We start from the raw sequence: 20,454 nt of genomic DNA, 5'->3' as shown, positions 1-20,454 counted from the left end.
TCAAAGCAGAATTTAATCCATGGGTCAAGTTTCGTGAAGATTGTTTGTCCAGAGCTAAGTATTTTGTTAGGGGACAGCTCCAACTGTAAGATTCCCCCCAAAACATAGACTATTCTGGCTTAGAAATTTATCACCAATCCTGGAATAATGGAACTGTGTAACACTGAAATGTCCATGCCCACCTTTTGTCCATCTGTACTGATCCCAATTTCCAGCATTAGGATCCTCGCCCATGTGACTCCTTCTGCCAATTAAACCCTCCTGTCATTATGTGCTCTTGTCCCTCTCCTCCCACTAACCCCTATACTGGTTTTTCAAGTGCGATAGTAAACTGGCTTTAAATGAACCTGAAGCAAATTATTCCATACATTTTCAAGAAAAAAAATCATTTACTTGCCTCTTTATGCTGGCTATCTCCTCTGCTCTCTTTAGTTCAGATGCCTTCCTTGATCTGAAATGTGAACTGCACACTTCCAAACACAGATGCTGCTTGATTTGCAGAGTTCTTCCAGCAATTTGTTTTCCACTCCAGATTCTAGCATTTGCCTTCTTATGTGCCTTCATATACTTTTATGCCTAGCCTATTTTGAATATCTGTCTAAGTGCCTCTTAAACATTACGATTGCATCTGATTCCCCCAACCTGACTGGCAGCATGTTCCTGATGTCGACCTTTCTCTCCATTAAAAAGAATATCCTTCATATCCTCCTTAAAGCAACTTACTCTCACAGAGGAATACGTTTGCTGAGCATTTCTAGCATTTTCTGATTGTATTTCTGTGCATAATGATGTTGACTGAGTTAAATATCAGCTTGGTAAATGCAGACATCTACCTTGCTGTTCGAAGTTGCATCATGGAAACTTCCTGACAGGCCCTGATCTAACGTTTCATCCAAATTATCTCAAATACTGCAGCACTCCTATTGTTTTGAACTGGAGTGTCAGCCAAATTTTGAACTTAAAAATAGACTGGAGTCAAACTTAAGTTTCATTGAGGCAGAAGGTAAGGTGTTACCAACTCAGCCAAGATTGGGTTTCATTGTATGTGGTTCCAAGCACATGGTTTTCGGTTTAACATCTAGAAAACCACAAGCTAACGACTGTCAGAAAAGGAAATCAGAGAGCGGACAGTTTGAAAACTCGCTTATAAACAAGGGAAGACCGCTCAATGGAAACTGTGCTTTTCAGATACTAGTTACATTGTAAATCCTTTAGCAGTCAGTATGGTATCTGTAAAAGCGACTTTTAAGATCAGCTTCCCATTCACAAAGGCTGCCTGCAAATTCATTGAGCGTGCATGGTGCCCACGTTTATGGGGAGAAAAGTCCAACTAAACACAAATTCCCAACAGCATAAAAATTCAGAGGATCTTGACTGCACAGGAGTAATTTTCCTTCTCTTGATGAACCTCCCCACTACCACACACATCTAGGCTTTTCTCTTGTGTTCCTGTAAGCTGAACATTTATTGGAAGTGCTTGTTCAGCAGCGATCAACTTCAATGTTGTGATTATGATTTAAATCACTTCCCATCACCTGCCTGAGATTGATTGAACTGCCAAGCAAGTTACTTCCCCAAGGAAAAGATCTGTGTTGTAGTTAAGGTGATTTTTCTTCAAAATGATGGCGTAATAAAGACTTGCACTGTGTACAACCTAGAAATGTCCCAAAGCACTTTACAACCAATAAAAAAATTTTGAAGTATATTCCCTGTTGTATTGCAGTTGGTATGGCTCCCATCAGTAATGCAATAATGACTGGATTGTTTTTATTGGGATGACTGGAGGTTAATGTGGTCACTGCTGTAATGTAGGACTTGGTGCGATGGGGGATACTTGATATAACCAAGGGATAATGGCTAGCACCCTGCTCCATATTTCAGTCATCTCCAAATGGGGAATTATGATGATCTCTGTCACTGAGTTTGTACTAACATGCAAATAACTCATCTGACCCGTGCTTTAGAACAATGTTTTAGAAAGGATTTCTCCTCAGGTTGGGTGAGAAAGTCATAGGCTCAGGGTGAATGTGAAATATTCAAGAGGCATCTCAGGAGAAACTTCCTCATTCAGAGAGTGTTACAAGTGTGGAACGAGCTGTCAGCAGAAGTGTTAGATGTGGGTTCAATAATAAATTTTAAGAGAAGTTTAGATAGGTACATGTATGAAAGGGGTTTGGAGGAATCTGCTCTGGTGCAGGTAGGTGGGACTCGACAGAAGATCAGGTCAGCATAGAACAGATGAGCCAAAGAGCCTTTTTGTCCTGTAGTACTCTATGACTCTGTAAACCGTGCTAAGAGGGTGGTGTTGCCCTCTGAGTTACATCTGTTAGTGGAGGACACATTACAAACCCTCCTCCTGCCACACTAGGATAGAATCCCAGATAAAAATGGAGATACAGAGAGGGTTAAGGAGCCCAAGCTGTGCACAGAAGTCAAAGGTAGTGCCAATTGAAAGCTGTTTGCTGTATGGTAATGGGAACACTATTATTTGTCGTGCTTGGCATGTGTTCTTACAAAGGAGGGTATCATTCCAAGGTCATGGGTATGAAATGGCCTGTGCTTTACTTGCTAGAAACTCTTCATTAAATCATCAATATAATAACAATGTGATGTCACCAGTAAAAGTATTGACATTCTCTTGCACTGTTCCACTGTAAATTTTTTTTGCCTTGCGATCAAACCAGTCCAGTGGATTCATCCACCATTAGTAGGCTTTTATACATGTGAAGGTGTGTATTGTGCTGGGGAACTGGTGTCAAAGTGAAGTCAGCAAGACATTGCAATGCATATGAAAAGTGTACAGGCTGTCCCCAGGTTTTGAATGTCTGACTTTGGACACCCTTGCATGTCATTAGCTCCCATAATACTATTAAACTCAAAAGTCTGACATATTCTTTTTTTATCAGACGTATTTGTTTATGATTCTATTCATTAAAAGTACAGTTACCATACCAAATCATTTTTGTGTGTTTTCTGACTTGTACACAAAATTGATTTAAAGATGTTTGTCAAAACAGAAGCTATTCTTACCTGGGGACAGTCTGTATCGAGGCTGTTTCCCATCCTAACAGTCCTTGTTCTCATGCTACAGTACCTCCTGACTGATGGTAGGGGGTCAAAGAGATTGTTGGGTAGATGGGAGGGATTATAGACCATGCTAAGTGCCTTGCATATCCAACACTCCTGATAGATACCTTAGATTTCTGAAAGAGACCCGGATGATCCTCTCAACAGTTCTCACAATCCTTTTTAATGTCCTGCGTCGGATGCCTTGCAACTCCCTTACCAGACGGTGATGTAGCTGGTCAGAACACTCTTGCTGTGTACATACATCTACTGATTCTTCTGGACACATCTTCAGTGATGGTCCTGGAATCATCGGGTGTTTCGGGTCTTTCAACATCATACACCCTCCTCCAGGTGACCCAGCCGGGGCTGATCAGACCCCAGCTTGTGTCCAGATGGCTAGCTACTTATGACTCCATGGCTCCCCTCTTCTGAGCCACAGCCATCTTGAGGCCCTCTCTGCCGCATCGGTGGTACTGTGGATAGTGATCCTGTAAAAATGGGTTAGAATGGTGGGGGGAGGGGGAAGCCTCGCTTGCCTCAAACTGCTCAGGAAATGGAGATGCTGTTGTGCTTTCTTGGCTAAAGAGGTGGTGTTGAGGGAGCTGCTGAGATCGTCTTTTGTGTGCACTCTCAGGAACTTGGTGCTGCTAACTCTCTCCACAGAGATGCTGGTTATGTGCTGTGAGAAGTGGTCAGCCTGTACCTTCATAAAGTCCACAATCATCTCTTTAGTCTGGTTCATGTTGAGAGTCACAATATTCTACCAGCCACTCTAACTCCTGTTTGTATACTATCTTGTTATTGTTGTTGATGAGGCCAACCAATGTTCTCTCAAGAGTGAAGTTGATAATTTGGTTTGAAATGGGATCTAGTAGAACAGTTGTGGATCTGCAGCATGACCAGCAGCTGACTGAGTACACAGCCCAATGAGTTGTACGGAATTCCTTGAAACTCAGTCTGTAGGCAATAGAACCGTTCAGAATAGAGTGATTGAAGTTAGCCATGCTGGTTCAGGAGTCTGATGGTTGTAGCGTAACAACTGTTTCTGAACCTGGTTATGAGAGAGCTAAAGCTTCTGTAGCTCCTGCCTGATGGTAGTAGCAAAAAGATGGTATGACCTAGATGGTGGGGGTCTCTGATGGTGGGAGTCTTCAATGATGGATGCTGCTTTCTTGTGGCAGTGCTCCATGTAAATGTGTTTAGTGGTGGGTAAGGCTTTGCTTGTGATTCACTGCGCTGTCTTCACCACTTTCTGTAGCTTTTTCCATTCTCGATCATTGGTGTTTGCATGCCAGGCAGTGATGTAATCAGTTAGGATATTCTCCACTATGAATCAAAGGTTTTGGTTACCTGCTGAATCTATGCAAACTTTGAAGAAAGTTGAGGTGCCTTTTTTGTGATGACACATGTGCTGGGCCCAGGGCAGATTGCCTGATATATTAGCACCAAAGAATTTGATCAGCACTGACGTGTTGTGCTGATAGGCTAAGTATTTGTTTCACAGTTATGTTCTGCACAAAGTGTATTGCAGGGCACAGAAACACATTTTGCTGCACAACAGAACTTCAAGGTTGGTTCCATTTAGCTCTGGTCTGAAGCATGGTGAACACAAGCCGATTGCTTCAGTGATGGAAATTAATTGTTTATACTGTGTTAGACACTGGCTCCTTACTTCAGTGACCTGGGTTCAGTTTCAGACCCAGAGTGCTGGATATGAATTATCTGGCAATGTATTAGGTAGGTTCATATTCTGAAGTGGCGCGGCATAAAAGTTTCTCTCTTTTCGCTGTAGTTGCTGAATTCACAGGCTACTGGGCAGTTGGTATGTCATTTGGAAAATATAAAGCTCAAGATGATTGTGCAGAATGTTCTTCTATGATTGGAGTTGGAAAAGATAGTTACGAATTGCACGAGCGTGGAGAGGAGGTTTCTGTTAGTGGGAGGGTCAAGGATCTGAGGGCACAGGCTCAGAATAAAAAGATTTCCCTTTAAAACTGTGATGAGGAATTTTCTTCAGCCACAGGATGGTGAATCTGTGGAATTTGTTGCCACAGACAGCTGTGCAGACCCAGTTATTGGGTTGTATTTAAAGTGGAGATTCGTAGGTTGTTGAATGGTAAAGGGTTAACGATTTACAGGGAAAGGGCAGGAAAGTAGGATTGAAGAAAAATAATCATACATGATTGAATGGTAGAGCAGACTGAACGGGCCAAATAGCCTAATTTTGCTCCTAAGTCTTATGGTCCCAAGGCTACTGTACCTCTGGGTGTAGTATTCCTCACTAGATATTGCTCAGTTGAAAAACTGGGTGCCGGAATTGTAGAATTCCTTACTCTAGCACCAGTATTTCTCAACATAAACAGCAAACAAAAAGAAAAAAATGATTCTGGGTTATATAATGGAACAGCATTTTACTCTTTATTTCAGCAACAATTAATTATTAAATTGTAGTTACAATGATAACTCTAATGATTACTTGCGTCATGTGCCAATGAATACTTTTTTTCCACATGAAATGTTCAGGATTCAACAACTTTCAGCCTGAAACAGAAAGTGATGGAGCGCTCAGGAAGTCCATCAGTTCCTGAACGGAGATGTTAACCTTACAACAAAGAGGCGCCATCTGAAACTTAAGCTGCTATTTCACTTTCAAGCGATGATGGATTTGCCGCATGGTTCCAGCAGCTCATGTCTTGCTTTGTTCTGTGTGATTAGTTTGGCTGAGTTAGAACTGGCTGTGGAAACCTTCACCACTTGGGGCTTGGATCAATTGCAACATGATTGAACCAAAACTGAACTGGAATAAATGGTTAGAATGTTTTTAATTCAAAATGATGGCAACTCAGTGGGAATGACAGAAATGCCAGAAGCAAAGGTTTTGTTCTGTGCTAACTTCACGAAGAATTAAGCATCACTGTATAAGTTGGTCACTTTATGGACTATTTCAGGTTACTTTAGAGGATTAGACATCAAATGCATTTTGTGAGACAGGAGAAAGGATTGAAAAAAAACACCAAGGAGCTGGACAGTTGGAGTTTTATAATGAGAAGTAACTTTTGTGGTTTGTCACAACATGTTGGCTATTATTGTTTGTGGGATTAATAATTATAAAATGAAACTCAGAGCTAAAATTCTATTAAATATATTAATAAGCTATAAATTTATGATAAACTCTGGTACTTTGCCAAAAATCTGTTGCCATTGGATCAAACTTCCAGTAAGACAGCTTGAATGAGCTTCCTTTTCAGGATATCAGCGCTGTCCTCCTTCAAAGAATAGAGTTTCGCTTCGTCCACCATTGATGCTACCCTCAACTTCATCTCCATTTCCTGGATATCAATGCTTACCCCATCTTCCTGCTACCTTAACAAGGATAGAATTCCTCTTGTCCTCACCTCCCACCCCATGAGCCTCAACATCCTACATATCATTCTCCGCGATGGCCTCCATCTTCAATGGGATCCTACCACCAAAAACATCATTACCTCCCTTCTCCCACTCTCCACTTCCCACAGGGTTACTCCTGCAGTGATATCCTTCCATACATCCCACCCGCCTAATCTCTCTCCTGGCACTTGCCCTGCAAGAGGCAGGAGTGCTACACCTGTCTATTCATCTCCTCCCTCACCTCCATTCATAGCCCCATACAATCCTTCCAGGTGAGTTAAAACTTCACATGCAAACTTGTTGGGGTTATCTACTGTATCCAGTGCTCCCAATGCAGCCTCCTTTACATTGGTGAGATCCGACATAAATTGGGGACTACTTTGTCGAGCACCTCCAATCCATCCGCAAAATGTGGAATTTCCCAGAGGCCAACCATTTTAATTCCTTTCCCATTTTCATTCTGACATGTAGGTCCATGGACTCCTCTTCTATCATGATGAGGCCACCCTCGGGCTTGAGGAGAAACACCTCATATTCTGTCTGGGTAGCACTTTATCCTTCTGGAAATTTTCTCCTCCCTCTTCCCCTAATCCCCATTTTGGCCTCTTTTCCCCTCTCCTCATCCACCTATCACCTCCCCTGGTGCCCCTCCTCCTTCCCTTTCTCCCACCATCCTCACTCCTCTCCTTTGAGATTTCTTCTTCTCCAGTCCTATACCTTTTCCACCTACCACCTCCAAGCTTCTTAATTCATCCCCCTTTCCCAACCCACCTAGCTTCACCTATCACCTACTAGCATGTCCTCTCCCCCTCCACCTTCTTATTCTGGCATCTTCCCCCTTCCTTTCCAGTCCTGATGAAGGATCTCTTCCTGAAACGTCGACTGTTTATTCATTTCTGCCCAACCTGCTGAGATCCTCCAGATTTTTGTGTGTGTTGCTTTGGGTTTTCAGTATCTGCAGAATCTCCTGTGTCGAATGAGTTTGGTTTGGTCGCTTCCTATTTTTTTGTGATGACTTCTCTGCCAGTTTCTTGTCTAAAAAGCGTGAAGAGTTAATATTAATAGCATTTTGTTTTGTTCTGTTTTTGGGTGAACTGATTTGAAAGGAAAACCTAAATGCTAGAAATTGTAATAAGAACATGCATGTTCACCTAAATACTAAGTGCAGTTACTAAATATGGTGTAAAATTTTTCAACAGAACAATCTTTGTTGTCTTTTATGAAGTGCCAGTTCCAATGTGCTGCTGAGATTGATAGTGTGTTTGCACAGTTAAATCGGTAGAAATTATGAATATTCCAAATAAAAAGACTGCATTTCAGAAATTCAGGATGTCCCAATGTTCCTTGCAGGTAATAAAGCATATTTAAGCTGCAATCACTTTTTCAATTCTGGAAAGCTGAGTTTGCACACATTGAGTGATTATGGCCAGATAATCTGTTTTAAGGTTAATAAGATCAAAAAAAAGGGAAAGCAATCTCAGAACTTTGCCTTTGATTGTGGGTGTTCAGTACATGTGAAAGTTTTGGTTGCAGGCTGTTCTCACTTCCACGCATTCATTCCCAACTATGTTCCATTGACTTCATTGGAAGTCATGCAGGTGAGTAAAGCTGCGAGAGATGCTGTTAGTTTAGTGCTTGCCACTCCGGACAAGTTTCAGAAATAAAAACAAAATACTTTAAACATTCAAATACGAGGAAATCTGCAGATGCTGGAAATTCAAGCGACACACACAAAATGCTGGTGGAATGCAGCAGGCCAGGCAGCATCTATAGGAAGAGGTACAGTCAAAGTTTTGGGTTGAGACCCTTCGTCAGGATTAACTGAAAGAAGAGACAGTAAGAGATCTGAGAGTGGGAGGGGGAGATCCAAAATGATAGGAGAAGACAGGAGGGGGAAGGATGGAGCCAAAAGCTGGAAAGTTGGTTGGCAAAAGGGATACAAGGCTGGAGAAGGGAGAGGATCATGGAACGGGAGGCCTACAGCTACCTGGACTATTCCTCTTCCCACCCTGTCTCTTGCAAAAATGCCATTCCCTTCTCACAATTCCTCCGTCTCCGCCGCATCTGCTCTCAAGATGAGGTTTTTCATTCCAGGACGAAGGAGATGTCTTCCTTTTTTAAAGAAAGTGGCTTCCCTTACTCCACCATCAACTCTTCTCTCAAACCCATCTCTCCCATTTCACGCACATCTGCTGTCACCTCATCCTCCCGCCACCTCACTAGGAATAGGGTTCCCCTTGACCTCACCTACCACCCCACCAGCCTCCAGGTCCAACATATAATTCTCCATAACTTCCACCACCTCCAACGGGATCCCACCACCAAGCACATCTTTCCCTCCCCCCTACCTTTCTGCTTTCCCCAGGGATCGCTCCCTACGCGACTCCCTCGTCCATTTGTCCCCCCCCCCCCCATCCCTCCCCACTGATCTCCCTCCTGGCACTTATCCTTGTAAGCAGAACAAGTGCTACACCATGCCCTTACACTTCCTCCCTCACCACCATTCAGGGCTCCAGACAGTCCTTCCAGGTGAGGCGACACTTCACCTGTGAGTCAGCTGGTGTGATATTCTGCGTCCGATGCTCCCGATGCGGCCTTCTATATATTGGCGAGACCCGACACAGACTGGGAGATCGTTTTGCTAAACACCTATGCTCTGTCCGCCAGAGAAAGCAGGATCTCCCAGTGGCCACACATTTTAATTCCACGTCCCATTCCCATTCTGATAGTCCATCCATGGGCTCCTCTACTGTCAAGATGAAGCCACACTCAGGTTGGAGGAACAACATCTTATATTCCATCTGGGTAGCTTCCAACCTGGTGGCATGAACATTGACTTCTCTAACTTCTGTTAATGCACCTCTTCTCCTTCTTACCCCATCCCTTATTTATTTATTTATTTTCCCCCTTTCTTTCTCCTTTTTCTCCCTCTGCCCCTCTCACTATATCTTCCTCTAGTGCTCCCCTCCCCCCTTCTTTTCCCCAAGGCCTCCCATCCCATGATCCTCTCCCTTCTTCAGCCTTGTATCCCTTTTACCAATCAACTTTCCAGCTCTTAGCCCCATCCCTCCCCCTCTTCTTCTCCTATCATTTCAGATCTCCCCTCCCCCTCCCACTTTCAAATCTCTTACTATCTCTTCTTTCAGTTAGTCCTGACGAAGGGTCTCGGCCTGAAACATCGACTGTACCTCTTCCTATAGGCACTTTAAACATTCAGCACGTCAGGGACCATCTGTTGTAGAAGTAACAAAATTAGCAAGTCTGGTTGAGGGGCCTTCATCAGAAATTCTGGTGCAAAATCTTCAACTGAAATATTAACCCTGTTCCTTTTTCAATGTTTAAGGTACATTTGTTATCAAAATATGATTACTGTATACAACCTTGAGATTCATCTCCTTACAGGCAGCCACAGAGCAAAGAAACCCAATCGAACAAAATCAAACAACCAATGTGCAGAGAAGGAAAAAAAACAAGTCATGTAAAAAGATCACCCGCAGATGCCGTCTGCCTTGTTGACTGACCTTCAGCATTTTCTATTTCTGTTTCAGATTTTCAGCATCTGCAGTTATTTTTTTGACTTGCAGGAGCAGATTTTTGTCCAATTCCAACTTAGATGTGTCCAAATATGTGTACCAAGTCATGCCAGGCCATTTTGCAATTGAATAGTCAGCTTCCCAAATCTGTTTGTGTGCTTAGTCACTGTGGAAACATCTGACAACATTCAGAATATAGATGGTGAAATGCAAGCAAAAATACAGGAAGACATCAAGGTCTGGTAGCAACTGTGGATTTTTTTTCTGACCCTTAAAAGAATCTACAAAAAATAAATTACTTTTACAACAAAATTTCTCATTAACTTTTGAGGAGTAAGCATGGATTGTCAAAGAAACCGTCATCAATAATCAGAATCAGATTTAATATCACTGGCATATGTCATGAAATTTGTTAACTTTATGGGAGCAGTACAATAAAATACATGATAAATAAATATAGAGAAAAACCCGAGTTACATTTTTCATTTATCAAATGGTTAAGTTAAAATAAGCAGTGCAAAGAAAAACAGAAATGTGGTGATGTGTTGTTCGTGGCTTCAATGTCCATTTAGAAATCATATGTCAGAGGTTAAGAAGCTGTTCCTGAATCGCTCAGTGTGTGTCTTCCGGCTTCTGTATCTCCGTTCTGACGATGATAGTGTGTACACGGCAGGTCCTTGGTGGTGGGAATCTCTAATGATGGACACTGCCTTCTTACGGCACCACTCCTTGAAGATGTCTTGGATATAATGGAGGCTGGTACCCATGAAGGAGCTGACTAAACGAAAATAATTGGGCTCAGAACGAACTCAGACTTAGGACTCGAGCATTCTTTTTTATTTTACTTGTGCACAAGGAGAGCAGCGTAAGACCCTGCCACCCATACTGTTCTGAAACCAAACAGAAAACTTCTATTTTTATACAGAATTGGCTTAACAGTTATGGATGGTGATTATTGTATATGTATGACTTCCTTACTGATATTCACAACAGAGAATGTTAAAGTCAATCAAAACTTCAAGCAGACAGCCAATGATATTTTGAAATTCGTAAAGACAATAGAGCCTTAGCTGTTGGGTATGCTTCCATCCTTCTGCTATCTCATCTGCCTCCAGCACCTGCTGTTGTGTAAAAGGACGTTGTTTTAGGGAGACCTTTCTGGAAAAGTCTCTCTAAAGAGGCTCACTCATTTGGCTTGAGTACATACAGGCATAATCTTACCCACCTGTAGTCAGCAGAGATGTCTCCAGTGGTCTCACTTCAAAAGCCTCACTTGATAGAGTGGACATGGAGAGGATGTTTCCTGTATGGTAGTGTCTAAGACCAGAGAACACAGCCTCAAAATGGAAGGGCATCTTTTTAGAATGGAGATAAAGAGGAATTTCTTTAACCATAAGAGTGTTGAATCTGTGGAATTTGTTGCCACAGGTGGCTGTGGAGGTCAAGTCCTTACGTATATCTAAGGCCGAGGTTGATAGTCTTAATTGGTCAGGGCATGAAGGGACATGGGAGAAGGCAGAGACTGGGGCTGAGAGGGAAATGGATCTGTTATGATGAAGGGCTAAGTGGCCTAATTCTGCTCCCAAATCTTATGGTCTTATGGTCTTGTCTACAACTGCCTCAGCCTACCTTTGCCTTACTGCAACTTCCACACTCCCTCCTCTTTGTCCTGTAGAGGACAACATAAATCTTACTGAACTTCAATAACACAGAGCCTCTGAAACTCTGACAGTTTCATCAGGGGTGACTGGCTGTTATGTCGTGTTGGAGATGGCTGCTCCGCAGGCCAACATTCCACAGAGCAACCTCAGGCAAGAGACTAAAAGGAATATGACAACTCTCAATCACTCTCAGTTATCAGCTTCTACTCAGATGCATACAGCTAAATTGGTGATATTCTTGAACATATCAAGGATGTACGTGCAACTCTTCTGGCCAATGATAGCACATGTACCATCCCCCTAGGCCAACAAAAGATTCAAAGATGCATAGCACATTTATTACAAAGAGTGTTTAAATTACACACCTTGAGATTTGTCTAATTAGAGATAGCCACAAAGCAAGACAGCTGAAAACCACAATTTAAAAAAAAGGAAGATCAAAAACCACTGGGCAGAGAAATAGAGGGAAAAAACTAAATCATCCAAACAACAGAAGCAAAACCAACAGCATTCTGCAACAGACTGAGTCCCCAGATCTGCTCCCAGAGCAGCCAGAGTGGTCTCAAGCCTCGGCCACAGTTCACCATGCCAGTGGAGCAAAAACACACAACAGACCGATCAGTTCGTAGCCTCAGCACCGTGGAGAAAGAAATGAATATTTGCGGAAAGCGAGTGAAATCAGCTCAATCCTTGCCCCTATTCCTGACACTCAGGCTTCCCGTCTATCTGTGCCAGCATTTAAACTGTCCAAGCACTGGGTAGTGACTTGCTCTAGGACCCAGACCTTGGCGCCAAGATACACTTGGGCCACAAAGCCTGAAGCCATTCTCGATCCCACCAAATTGCCTCAGTGTTTGGAGCAATCCAACCTCACACCCAGGTTAGGTGGACGGGCATCGAAACTCTTCTGCATCTACTCCTCTCTAAATCACTCACTCCATCTCCGGCAGCGATACCAACTCCATCTGCGACCTTGGCTCAAACACGTTGCGCCTTGCAATGCCTCAGCACAGCTCACCCCCCAGACCAGCCTCGCCTCTACCTCCTTCCGCACTGTCTGTGGTGATAATTCACCACAATTTGCTTCAGTAAAGATGTTATAAGTAATGTTTTTAGTCGAATCTCTTGCCTTGCAGTTCCACGCTCCCTTTACAGTTTTAGTGTCATTATCAACGTACAGCGCAGAATCAAACTCACTATGATTCACGGTATAGGCTGCAATTGCAATCCACCTTCTGAATGTATAATCCTCCAGAGCACACCCAGCAGCCTGACCGAGGAGTGGCTGACAAGCACATGGGACTAGTCGTGCGGAGATAGTCCCGTTACACAGTTTGGAGTGCAGCGCACTGTCATGATCACCAGTGGAAGTGCCTCTTAGTCCTTAGTCCAGTTTCCTCACACAATTTAGCCGGATTGCCTTTCAGGGCCCTGTTTTCTCATTCAACTGCTTCAACAGATTGAGGGTGGTTAGGAGAGGTGAAATCGTGCGTACACTGTACGGCTTTCATTAGTTCCTGTATTACCTTGCCTGTGAAGTGTGAGCTGTTGTCCCTCGAGATCTTTTCAGGAATTCCAAACCTCGGAATAATCCCTGAGGAGATCTCGGTGGGTAACATCTCATACTTTGCAGGCAAGGTGCAGGTGTCGATTATAACCGAGGTTTCGATGACAGACTCTGCCATCTATATCAGGGATGATGCCTGGATATGTCTAGTCTGGTGGTATTTATACCCCTGTCGTCCATTCCTCCTGATTGGTTAGTCCTCATCCAATCAGATTTCCACTTTCCCATCTTGTTTACAATGGAATTCTAGTTCTTACTTAAGAGTGAGATCTTCATCTTGGTTAAAATTCTTTTCCTCCAATTTTATTTCAATAGCTTCCTTTACCAGGCAGTCCCAAAAGCCATTGGCATGGCACAGTAGTTTTGTGCCGTTGAAGTCAATCCTATGGCCATTGTGAATGCAAAGTTCTGCTTCTGCCGATTTCTCTGGGTAACCCAAATGATGCACCTGTGCTTCTTGATTTCTATCGTGTGGCTCGTCTAGCAGATATATGTTACTCCTTGGCAATCCTGTAAATGCCAGCTGATCTAAGTCCCAAGCCGTCTTTGACTCCGTGTAAGCTGTGATTTGAGCTTCCTTACAGGTTTGTGGAAGACGGGATAACGCCAGGTTCCTCCTTGTTGTTAGGTTTCTTGCTTTTCCCGTCAGCCCTTTTAAGGGCCTGACTGATTTCCTTCTCCTTGTAGCCATTCTGTAGGAACATCATGCGTAGTCATCTTATTTCCTCAGAGAGAACCTCTGGGTCTGAAATAGTTCTTGCACAGTTAGTCAAAGTAGTAAGAACCGCTCTACATTGGGAGGTGTGATGGTGGCTGTTATTGTTGAGGTATAAGTCCATGTGAGTGAATTACCAATAGATGCCATGTCCGAGGCTACTGTCTGGTTTGCGTCATATTAGAATGCCCAAGAACAGAAGGCAATCACTTCTCCATCTCCATCGTAATTTAAATGTGTGAATGTATACTGTCATGGAACTGTTGGAGTGCTGCAGTCTGAGGCCACACCATGAAGGTGTCATCGATGTGTCTGAAGAAGCATTTGGCTCATAAGGACTATGAACTCAGGGCCCACTCCTCAAAGTCTTCCATGTAGAAATTAGCAATTACTGATGACATGGCCACTCCATCCGTTTGCTCACAGTAGTTCCCCTTATAGAGGAAGTACGTCAATATGAGGCAGATAGAAATACCAGAAGCCTAACAACGAGGAGGAACCCATCACTACTGCAGTCTTCCTTATATTTCTACAGCTTCTGGAAAGATTGCCAGGATCCTGAAGAAATACTGGATTAATACCATCCACAAACCCATAAGGAAGCCCATTAGAAGAGTTAATTCATCATATACGCTGGGAAAGTACTAGATCATTTTTCTAGGAATAAATTCTCGTAAGAAGCATTTAGTGACAGTTATCACATCATTTCTATGAACTGGATATGCTTTTACTCACTGAGGAAACAAATACAAAATGACAAGCACATAATTATAGCCCATGCATCTAGGTAATAGCATGAAGTCCATTTGGAGATGCATGAAAGGTCCCCAGGGGAGGGTCCAACAGCGGCTGGTACCAGCAGTGATTTTCCAGGATTATGCCTCTGACAAATCATACAATTTGCCACTACTTTTCTCACTAAGGCTGCAAGGGCTGGCACACATCACTCATTTTTGATCATACCCATCATTCTGTTTTTCCTGCATGTGTCAGATCATGTACCATACAGGTAAGCTGGTGGGGTGGGGGGGGAGGGGTGGAGGGAGGATAGCGGAGAGGGCCACAAAATCTCCATTAGGGTGATACCAGAGGCCCTGAGAGTCTTGTACACAGTGTGCTTTAGTCATGAAATCTTTTTGGCCTCTGGTGCATCACACTGAAATTGTATAATTTTGAAGTGGAGTCAACACAAGGCACGTGTAGCCCAGAGTCAGATTTTGAGAGTAGAGTAAGAGTAGAGCTACTAGGACTTGATGTTCAAATTTATTGCATGGTAGGCTGCAGCCACAGCTCTCAACAATCAGGATAACCTTGAGCTAGAGGGTCCAGTTGAGTCTTGTAATAGGCAACTGGACAAGAGGCGTTGTCATGCTGTTGAGTAAGTACTGCTTCAGAAAAAGCTCTGGTCTTGTGCTTACCATAATCTGGGAGTCCGAGGGCTGGTGCAGTTATGAGAGTTGTAAAGGACCTGTTGGCTTCAGTCGACCACTTCAAATGGTCAGATTTTACTTTGAACTTTGACTTTGGAGCTGATGGTGAAGCAAGGTCCCGAAGTTGATTAAGTTCTACCATCGGCAATACCTGGTCATACCCAGGAAGTGGACAAGGTCCTTCTTGAGGAATGGTTTGGGCAAACTGACAATGGCCCTCATCCTTTTGTCAGAAAGTAGGTGGCAGATCCCACTCAAGATGTGGCCCAAATAATGCACTTTGGGTTGACAAAGCTGCAATTTTTGTCTTGACAACTTGTGGCCCTTGTCAGCCAGGGCCCAACGAAGCACTACAGAGTCCTGTTAAGAAACTTGGTGATCCAGAGAGCATAAAAGTAGATCATCTACATATTGCAGGGGCGTGGATTGAGATGGCAAAACTACATCTGCCAAGTCCTTCTGGAAAGTTTGTGAAAAGACTGTTGGGCTCTTGGTATATCGGATTTTGTCAAATTTATTGAGGAACAGATTAATTTTTTCTTCACAACGAATTCTACAGAGGATATTTCCAGTGGAGCACTATGGGATACTTCTCAAGCATTCTTTGTGGACAAATTATTTCATACACTGCTGGATTAAAAAAGCGAACTAATAATGAAATACTTAAACTGGTTGACAAGATTAAAGAAATTGACAAGAAATATTCTATAGCCCCTAATTAGGAGCTTTACAAACAGAGAGTTGATCTTCAAATGGAACATAATCTATTACTATCATCTTCAATTGAAAGTCAATTAACCAAAACTAAGAGTCAATTCTATATACATGGTGATAAAACTGGGAAACTATTGGCTAATCAATTGAAATCGGCCTCAGTTAAGCAACAGGTTGTTAAGATTTGTAAACAAGATGACACTTTGACGGTTGATCATGACGAGATAAATATATCCTTTCAAGAATTTTGTACCTCTTTATATCAATCAGAATTTCCTGATGACTCCACTATAATGCATGAATGTTTAAAGAAATTGAATATTCCAAAATTATCATCTAATGAACATTTAAAACTAGACGTACCTATTACGGTAGAGGAAATAAAAAATGCTATTCTTTCGATGAACTCAGGTAAAGCACCTGGTCCAGACGGATATACAGTAGAATTTTTTAAATTTTTCTCTAATACACTGACTCCTTGGCTATGTAGAATTTTTAGGGATGCAGTATCTATAGGTAAATTACCACAATATTTTTATTGAGCTTCTATTTCCCTAATTCTTAAAAAAGCTAAGGATCCTACTGAATGTGCATCTTTTTGGCCTATATCTTTGTTGAATGTGGATTCTAAGGTTTTTTCTAAAATATTGGCAATGAGATTGGAGAATGTATTACCTCAAATTATTTCTGCTGATCAGACTGGATTTATTAAAAATCGTTACTCTTTTTTTAATATTAGGAGATTAATGAATATTGTTTATACTCCTTCACCCAGAATTCCAGAATGTGTTATTTCATTAGACGCTGAGAAAGCTTATGACAGAGTTGAATGGACATATTTATTTAATACCCTTGAGAAATTTAATTTTAGTCCGATATTTATATCTTGGATTAAACTGATATATCGTACTCCTTTGGCTTCGGTATTTACTAACAATCAAAGATCCCCTTTTTTTCATTTATTCCGTGGTACTAGGCAGGGTTGCCCTCTTAGTCCATTACTATTTGATATTGCCTTGGAACCGCTAGCTATTGCTATTCGTGACTCCCCTAATATATCTGGCATCACCCATGGAAACGACACTCATAAATTATCACTATATGCAGATGATTTACTATTATATATTTCTAACCTGGGAAAATCTATTCTCGCAGTGTTAATTTTGCTTGCTTAGTTTAGTAGTTTTTCTGGATATAAACTGAATCTAGGTAAGAGCGAACTTTTCCCATTAAATATGCAGGTTCTCATTTATAGATGTTCTCCATTCAGAGTGACTACTGACTATTTTCCTTACTTGGGAGTTAAAATTACTAAGAGACATAAGGATCTATTCAAGTTCAATCTTTTACCATTAATTAATCAGGTTAAACAACTGATTACTAAGTGGTCCCCATTGTCTCTATCACTGATTGGCAGAATTAATGCTATTAAAATGATTATTTTACCTAAATTTTTATATTTATTTCAAACGATACCAATTTTTATTCCTAAATCCCTTTTTGATACTACTGTATTGATTCTAAAATTTCCTCTTATATATGGCAGATCAAAAATCCCAGATTAAGTAAAAAATATTTACAGAAGTCCAAGAAAGATGGTGGTTTAGCACTGCCTAACCTAAGATTTTATTATTGGGCAATTAATATTTGATATTTAATATTTTGGACACAAGATTGGAATATAACTCCAAGCCCATGTTGGGTAAACCTTGAAGGCGACTCTGTACAAGGGTTCTCTTTAGCTTCCATTTTAGGAACTTCACTTCCTTTTGTACTATCTAAATTGAATAAACAAATGGTTAATCCAATAGTTAAACATTCGTTTGTACATTGCGAATATGGTTTCAATTTCTGAATTTTTTGGTTTGAACAAATTTATATTATCAAGCCCTATTATATCTATTTTTTTTTAACCCTTGATTATGGACCAAGCCTTTTTTGATATGGAAAACGAAAGGTATAACATGTTTTCGTGACTTATTTCTGGATAATTGTTTCATGTCTTTTGAACAGTTATCTAAGAAATTGATTTGCCTAGATCCTATTTTTTTAGATATTGACAAATAAGAAATTTTTTAAATACTATGTTGCCTACCTTTCCGACCTCATACCCTACTGATATCATTGATAAAATTTTAGGTTTAAATCCTCTTCAGAAGGGATTAATAGCATCTATCTATGATATAATTATGAAATTACAGCCAGGTATATCTGATAAACTTAAAAATGAATGGGAAAGGGAACTTCAACTTTGCCTACCTATAGAAGAATGGGATAATTTTTTTCAATTAGTCAGTACTTCCTCTATATGTGCTAAACATACGTTAATACAATTTAAAGTAGTGCATACAGCCCATATGTCTAAGGATAAATTAGCCCGTTTTTATTCCCATTTAAACCCTTTTTGTGACAGATGTCACTCTGAGTTGGCTTCTTTAATTCGTATGTTTTGGTCCTGTCCTCTTTTGGAAAAATATTGGAAAGATATTTTTGATATTATCTCAACAGTTCTGTGTTTTGATTTACAATCCCATCCTATTATGGCAATTTTTGGATTGCCAATGGTAGAACATAGATCTTTATCTTCTTCAGCCTGTCGGATGATTGCATTTGTTACTTTAATGGCCAGAAGATCTATTTTATTGAACTGGAAGGAGACCAGTCCTCCAACTACAATCCAATGGTTTTCCCAAACTATGTTATGTTTAAATTTAAAAAAAATTAGAAGTGATATTTTTGATCCTTCGGTTAAATTTGAAGAAACTTGGAAACCATTTATTCAACATTTTCATATGATGTAATTTGACCTTTCTGAATCCTTCTTATTAGCTTAAAATATATGAATAGAGAAGCAAAGTTGTTGGCATTACTGAAGGTGTTCGATTTTAGATATTGGACTAGCCTTGTTTTGTTCCGTTCGCTTTTTTGGGTTTAGTATTTCGTTTTTTTTCTTTTTGGTGGGAGGGGTTCTTTGTTTTTTTCTTTTTATTTCTTTTTTATGATTAATTGCATCATGAGTTTGGAAGTCTACTATACCTGTGTTATCTGAAATCTTTTTTGTATATGTTTATTAACAATATTCCAATCTCTTTGTATCAACATTGTTATTTTGTTTATAACTTTTGAAAAATAAATAAAAAGATTTAAAAAGGAGAAAGGACCATTGCCCAACAGAGGGTAAACAGGTGTTGGTGCCAGCCCCTCTGCCTCTGGTTAGAAAGCATATGGGACCGAGGAAGAACCATGCTGCTCAGAGGAATCATGACAGAGATGAAAGCAGTGGTCAGACTAGAACAAATTTTGTAGGCAAAGTATCTGAGAAAGCTTATGATATGTTAATAAGGCAGTTACCTGTGAAATGTGGGTTGGTTTTAAACTGGAAGAGAGTTCAAGGAGCTTCAGAAAAGCTGCATGCGTTTGGCTTTTGTGAGAATAATGGACCAGAATCTATTCAGGTTATTGCATGAATAAGAGACAAAAAGCTGCTTGTAAAAGTAGATGCAAAGGCTGGATGAATACAAAGTTAAAAAGAGAGTTATCATTGGAGATGTGAAAACAGAGGATTTGTCAGGTGATGTTGCGGATCGGGAAACTAAGAGGAGAGATCAGATTGTAAAGGGAGCAATAGAACGATTAAATAGAGAATACTCCAATGATTTAAATTTGCCTTCCCTAGATCAAGATGCACATCCTAGAAAGAAGAAAAAGGAGAGCAGAGAAACTGTTCATATTAAAGTCTGGGAACTATTGACCTGTTAAAGGGAAAATAAAACAATAAACGCTAGGCCAAAACAGGGTCATTAACTAAAACTCTCAAAGGAAAACGAAGCCTGCACTGGGGCTGAAAAGAACATCTAAACATTAAACGAATACCGCTAGTCTTCAGCGTCAGTTGATTTGAAAGTCCAACATCTCAGGGAACGCCAAATACAAAACAGCAGTGAAGCGTTGCTATGCTCTGTCCAAATCTCGACAAGCACTACGACGACAAGAATGGAGTTAAATACTATCACTATTAAATAATAATTACCTGACACGTGCAAATTCACAAGCTCAATTGCCTTATCTACTGCGCTGCCAAATCCGTGGTTGTGACAGTGAGAACGTGGTAGCAACAGTTACATTTAAGAAGCACCCAGATCAGCACTTGAATAGTCAAGACATTGTAGGTTTTGGGCCAAGTGTTAATTGGAATTAATCTAAGAAGGTTTATTGATGGTCGATGCGAACAAAGTGAGCAAAGGTGTTATTTTTACACTCAGTGGCTCTAGTTTTGTACTCAACCTATTGTTGTTCTGATTATGTAGAAATGGACTACAGTTAGAGTAGTGTAGAAAAATGCTGCAGAGAGCATGTTTCAAAGAAAGATTTGCAAATA

The 20,454-nt window shown here is 41.0% G+C and overlaps 1 protein-coding gene and 1 pseudogene across 3 annotated transcripts in view; both read left to right on the top strand.

The window, feature by feature from the left end:
• Positions 1-20,454, top strand: part of LOC134352116 (piezo-type mechanosensitive ion channel component 2-like) — a 627,709-nt gene that overhangs the window by 325,409 nt on the left and 281,846 nt on the right. The gene's annotated exons all lie outside the window — the stretch shown is intronic.
• Positions 14,929-19,835, top strand: LOC134356654 (RNA-binding protein 25-like; annotated as a pseudogene).

This window comes from Mobula hypostoma, chromosome 1 (assembly GCF_963921235.1).
Source record: "Mobula hypostoma chromosome 1, sMobHyp1.1, whole genome shotgun sequence".
NCBI classification, from domain to species: Eukaryota; Metazoa; Chordata; class Chondrichthyes; order Myliobatiformes; family Myliobatidae; genus Mobula; species Mobula hypostoma.
The sequence above is the reverse complement of the archived record's forward strand: the minus strand, read 5'-3'. Positions and strand labels throughout refer to the sequence as shown.